Raw genomic sequence first — 6,345 nt, forward strand, 5'->3', positions numbered from 1 at the left:
TAGCTCTATCTGTAGCATCTTTTGAAATTTCTTTCAACATTATTTTACTGCTTGGTTGATGATTTCTAATGTGGTCTTCCTCTAGGAATGTGGCATTTGTTGATACAAATACTTTGTTTTCTTAAGGATGATAAAACAGACTACCCCTTGTTTCCTTTGGATAACCTACAAATAGGCATAACTTTGAACGATGTTCCAATTTCTTAGGATTTTGTACCAACACATGTGCTGGGCAACCCCAAATTCTAAAATGATGTAAACTACTTTTATGCCCTTTCTATAGCTCATAAGGTGTTTCTGAAACACTTTTAGAGGGAACGTTGTTCAAAATATGGACAACAGATTCAAGTGCATATCCCCAAAAGGAATCAGGCAATTGAGCATAGCTCATCATAGAGCGAACCATATCTAATAAGGTTCGATTTCTTCTTTCTAATACACCGTTATGCTGAGGCATACTAGGTGCAAAGAGTTGTGACTGGATCTCGTTTTCTATCAAATAGTCTTGGAATCGTATGTTCATATACTCTCCACCTCGATCTGATCGAAGTGTCTTTATTGTTTTACCTAATTCATTCTCAACTTCAGCCTTATATTCTTTGAACTTTTCAAGAGAATCAGACTTGTGATGAATCAGGTAAACATGACCATACCTTGAATAATCAGCAATAAAACTGATGAAATATTCATACCCACCTCGAGCCTTGACATTCATTGGTCCATAAAGGTCCGAATGTACGAGCTCTAAGGGTACTTCAGCTCTTAGACCTTTTCCAGTAAAAGATCTCTTGGTTATCTTTCCTTCAAGACATGATTCACGTGGAGGTAAAGAGTTATCTTCTAACTGATTTAAAAGTCCACTTTTGACCAATCTCCCAATGCTATTGAGATTTATGTGACCAAGTCTAAGGTGCCATAGATAGGCGTTGGAAGAAACCTTTTGTTTTTTATTATGAGTTTCTAGTGTTCTAAACATTTCAGTATTTTTTTAAAAAATGCTATAGTTGGTCTTAACTTATATAAGTTGTCTTCAATTGTAGTAGGACAAATTTGAATACCTTTACAAAAAATGAACGCTTCATTTATATTAAAAGATATTGTATATAATTGTTCTATAATACAAGTGATAGCTATCAAATTCCTCTTTATAAAAGGTGCATACAAAACATTTTTAAGTACTAGATATCTATCTTCAAAAAACAACTTCAAATCTCCCACTGCTTCAGCTAAGACAACCTCTCCTGTTCCAACTTTGAGAGTTATCACACCTTCTTCAAGCTTTTTCCAAGAACTAGTTTCCTGAAACGAGAAACAAATATGATTAGTGGCTCCTGAATCTAGTATCCAGGTTGAAGTATCATATTACACTAAACATGTTTCAACGACCAGTAAATCATATTTACCTTGTGCCGTTTTCTCAGCTTTCTTCTCTGTAAGGTACTTCGGACAATTTCTCTTCCAATGTCTGTTTTGGTTACAGTGGAAACATTTTCCTTTATCCGTATCCTTTTTTCCCTTCTTTATCTTGGGAGCCTGCCCTTTTCCTTTCTTTTTCATTTGAGCTTTAGAGGGTCCAGCTTTGTCTTTAGAGGACGATCCTCTTAAAAACTTTTTCTTAGTAGTAGCAACATTTGCTTCCACTTCCTTCCCCTTACCTAAAGTAGGGTTTTGGAATCGCTGGAGCTCGTTGAGAAGGATAGTGAGGTTAAATTCTATCTTATTTAAAGACGCATTTGTCTCGAAAGGTATAAAACTCTTCGAAAGAGATTGTAAGATAAAACTAACCTGATTAGCCTCATCAATGGGTCCACCATTTACTTCAGCGATATTGAAGTACATCATCATGTCCAGAACATGTTCTCTAACAAAGGTCCCCTCCTTCATCCGCTTCGTGTAAATGTGCTTAATTGCCTCGTGTCTAAGGGACCATGATGGTTGCCCAAACATTTCTCTTAATGAATCTATTGTCTCTTTAGTCGTAGCTAAGGATTCATGTTTCTTTGCCAAAACATCAAACATGCTGGCAAGAATGTAAACACAGGCCTTTTCATTGGCTTTGACCCATCAATCTATGCTTCCCGAACAGTTCGGTTAGTATTTGAGGCTAAGGCTTGAGGACATTCCTCAGTTAAGACAAATCTTAAATCGTCAACTACCAGTATTGTGTTTAGATTTGATTTCCATGCCGAATAATTATCGTCGTTTAGTTTCTCGGAAGCTAAGAGTTGAATTATCAAGCTATTCATGCCGCAAAGATAAAGATATCCTTTTTAGTAAAAAAATATTAATCTTTTAAATCCAATCCAAGGTTTAACAAAAAAACTAATAATGTACCCTTCATTATTTTTATTTTGCAACGATATTTCAAAAGTTTTAGAGTAACCTCCATCGAAGGGGCAGTCGATATTCCATCTTTTTGAACCAAGGACAATCTTGCTAAATGCACCCCAAAATAACTTTCTTTATTCTTATAGCACTTTAGTTACGTTACTTGGTCGAGAATATACTAACATCTTATTAATTCTTGTAAGTGTAACCTTTCCATTTTTATTTTCAAGAAACCAAATTCAACATTGCTCCCGAATAGTGGAAAGTCAATATGAAAAATCTGGTCTAAGAGAACCTATCCAAATTTGGAGTTCGCGGTGTTTCGAATCCTATTTAATACAAACCTTTGAAGGAAAGGTCGCTTCCAGGCCAGACATGCAGACGCCATATTAGGAATCTCACGGTGCGACCTAATGAAAAGGAGACCGTGGGATATTGTTGTTACATACCCCTCACCCACTTACTATGAACTTACTTCCCTTATTCACCTTGATATTGATCCATGAAACATTCTCGGAGGGAGTCCACCTCCTAACACGACCCAAAGCCCTGGCATGGACCTCACGATTGTGGACTCTTAGGGACGCATAGAGCTAAAAGTACGCTACTCTCTTTAGCTTAAAGTGTTCTTATAAACGTTTTAGGATATATATAAAAAATACTTAGAGTATATTTCGGCTAAATTAATATATTCCCAAGTCTAGGTGATAGATCCCATGTATAACTCTATTACTTGGATTTAACCCTATGATGTCTAGGTGATAAACAAATTTTATTACCTCCACATCTCTCACGCATGCTCATTTAAAACTGTGATTATTTGACTTAGACGGCCAATTTAATTCTCCCGGTATAAGGTGTTCCGTAAACCGTCATCTTAAGAACACCCCAACCTTTAGACAAGATCTCCCCGCGATTAAGTAAATAAACTTTTTGTTTAAACAAGTAATTGACCTATTCTAACTTCTTTAGAAAAGCCATTTAAATTGCACCAATTTAAATCCTAGGTGAGCATGCAACTTTTACCTTTGTTATAGATTTTAAAGTCTAAGTTATGTTATAACAATTATAAAATAAAATTATAACCATTATAACCCTAGAAACATACATCTATAACATACATTCATACTTGATTATCAAGCTTTAAATATAACACTTTATTATTAAAAAAAAACTTAACATGCATACTATATACATTATAACAATTATAACATATATCAAATGCATGCACATGTTTACCTATGGTGGATTTTAAATCTATATGGCATACCATATGCACAATAAGATTCAAAATTTAATTAAAACATACATCAACATGCATAATTAATTAAACACTCTAAAATGGATTGGTTTTTGCTCTTAAATTAAGCTAACAACTAAATTATTACAATAATAATTTGGTGTGTAGTACAAAAAACGCTCTCGAACTAGCTTCAAACACTCGAACCGGCCCAAAAACTCCAAAAAAAATAGGTTGAACCGGCCAACCCAGCTCAATTGGACCGGTCCAGACCGTCTGGACCGGCTGGTCAACTAATGCAGGGGCGGTCAAACTGAAGCCGGGGGCACGGGTCGGGTCGACGGAGGCGAAGCGGTGCGAACCAGGTCGGCGCACGAGTCGCGAGTGGAGCGGGCGAAGGAACCGAGTCGGGTCGCGGAACCGGCCGAATACCTTCAACGACAGCCGGTGCGCGGGCTACTCCGAACAGGGTCGGGTCTAGGAGCTTAATTCCGGGTCTGGTGGCAGCCTTCTCGGGTCTGGGGTAATATTCGGGTCTGTGAGCCTTTTTTTCCTTTATTTTGGAGCTATCCTCTTTTCCGGAACCGAGTAATTACACCCTAATTTCAACTCTAATGACTCTAGAAAATTTACATACCCTTTTTCACACGTTAATGCTCATAAACATGTGAGCAATTACAAATTAATACTACAAAAAAAAATTAATTTAATTGCCAAAACCTAAAAACCATTTTAGTTTTCAATCTCAATTTTATTCTAATAAATTGATACCCACCACATGCAATTGAGTAAAATTATAACACGCTCTGATACCACATGATGGAAAATCGGTTATGCGCAGCATAAAAGAGAATCAATTTTACTCTAATTGCCCAAAAATAAACATGCAACCCTAAAAGAATTAATTAGGGTTATTTTGAAATAATACCTTTGAAGCTCCCGAAACTCGTCTATCTCCACTTGAACACGAATGGACCACCACTAGAGCTGATCTACTATTCTCTAGATTCAGAACCGGGTTGTGGGACCCGATGGATGAAGAACGCGAAAGAGAAAAAAGATGGAAATAGAAGAAGGGATTTTGGTTGGGTTTGGGTTTTTTTTTTAGCCCAATTTTAGAAAACTATTTTTGCAAAAATCCAAAAGTTTTTAATCCAAGAATACAAGCCCATATTTATAAAAAAGGGTCATGCACAATTACATGAAATAACTTCATAAAATCCCAACACTTAGAATCCACTATCTTAGTGGGCTTAATGTCTCCACTATAAGCCAACACCTAGCCCACTATTTTTTTAGTGGAATTATCCAACAAAAGTTTGGATTTTCCCACTAACTTTAGTCTGGCAAAATAGTCATTTGGTCAAAGTCAAACTTTGACCAAAAGTCAACATTTTGACTTTTTATGATTTTTTCCGTGTTGACTAATTTTGATCTTCCGAGCATGAATCTGCATTCATTTTCTCGAAATTCAAATCACATTTGAATATAAGGTCGGTCAAAGTTTGACTTTTCAAAGTCAAAAGTCAACTCTTTGACTTTTTACATTTTTGACCATTTCTATTATTTCCGAGCTTCCAAATATGAACATATTCATATTCTTGATATTTAAATCACATTTAAATATTAAAGCTGTATCTCTAAATTGAAAAAACCGACCACTATATCACATATACTTGTCGATTTCTCTCTCTTCACCTAATTCGAACAATTCGAATTATTCTATTATTCTGTTTTAAGTTTATTTCATATGAGCTAGTAGGGGAACCTAATGGAACTATAGATCATGGGCTCCAACGATCCGAGATTAGCTGGCTAAACTCTTTAGACAAAGCTAATCAACATTCATTAACTAACGAGTCATTCCACTATAGTCCCGTATTTGCACTCCCTTCACTATAGATATATTTGTGTCCATTTGATATAACCATGATTAGCAAGTTAATCCTTCACAGGTTGTTCGTAATCTCGGTTGGGTCATAAAACCCATTTTACCCCCGAGACTACATCTTATTCCTTAAGTTCCATTGATCCTCTAATGAACAATTGATTTAAAGTCCAACCTATAAACTGAACCCCTTTCGGGCCAATGAGAGAGTGGGCCCCTTGTTCAAGACCTGGATTAAATACTGAAGGGAACAACCTATCTACTATCCCTATAACGGGTAGGAGTGAATTCCATCCTACACCCTATGTTCCCAACTATCCACCTGATCTTACCCCTAAAATAGGAGGTTTATTGGGTCAGCGATAATGAGCTGCCCTCACCTATACAGATCTAAGGATAATTCCGAGTGAACAAGAGTTCATAGTTATCTCAGGATTAAGATTAAGTTACCTAGGTCATTAATTAACGAAATAGTCAGTTTTATACATTAAACGACATTTAGAACGTAAAAGTGACTATTTTATGGTTCAGTCTTATGTAAACTCTTTACATAGGATGCCCCCATTTTCATGTCTCCACATGATCGGTTTAGGATCACATCGTTTGTACTAACTACAAAATGGGTTGCATCCATAGTGTCCCCAGAATAAGGCGTCCAACCTTATTCATATATTATAGACCATTTTGGCTATATATATTTGAACTTGATCCACATTTATGTCATTATATAAAGTTCAAACTTAAACTTAATAGCCTCAGAACCTTAGTTTATTGGATTCATGAATATAGAATTTAAATTTACTAAAGATTTTCAATAACTATTTTATTGAACAAGAATATGATATTACAAACTACGAGTTTTAGGACATAAAATCCAACACTAGCTTGG

The sequence above is a fragment of the Benincasa hispida genome, chromosome 11 (assembly GCF_009727055.1).
Source record: "Benincasa hispida cultivar B227 chromosome 11, ASM972705v1, whole genome shotgun sequence".
NCBI lineage: Eukaryota > Viridiplantae > Streptophyta > Magnoliopsida > Cucurbitales > Cucurbitaceae > Benincasa > Benincasa hispida.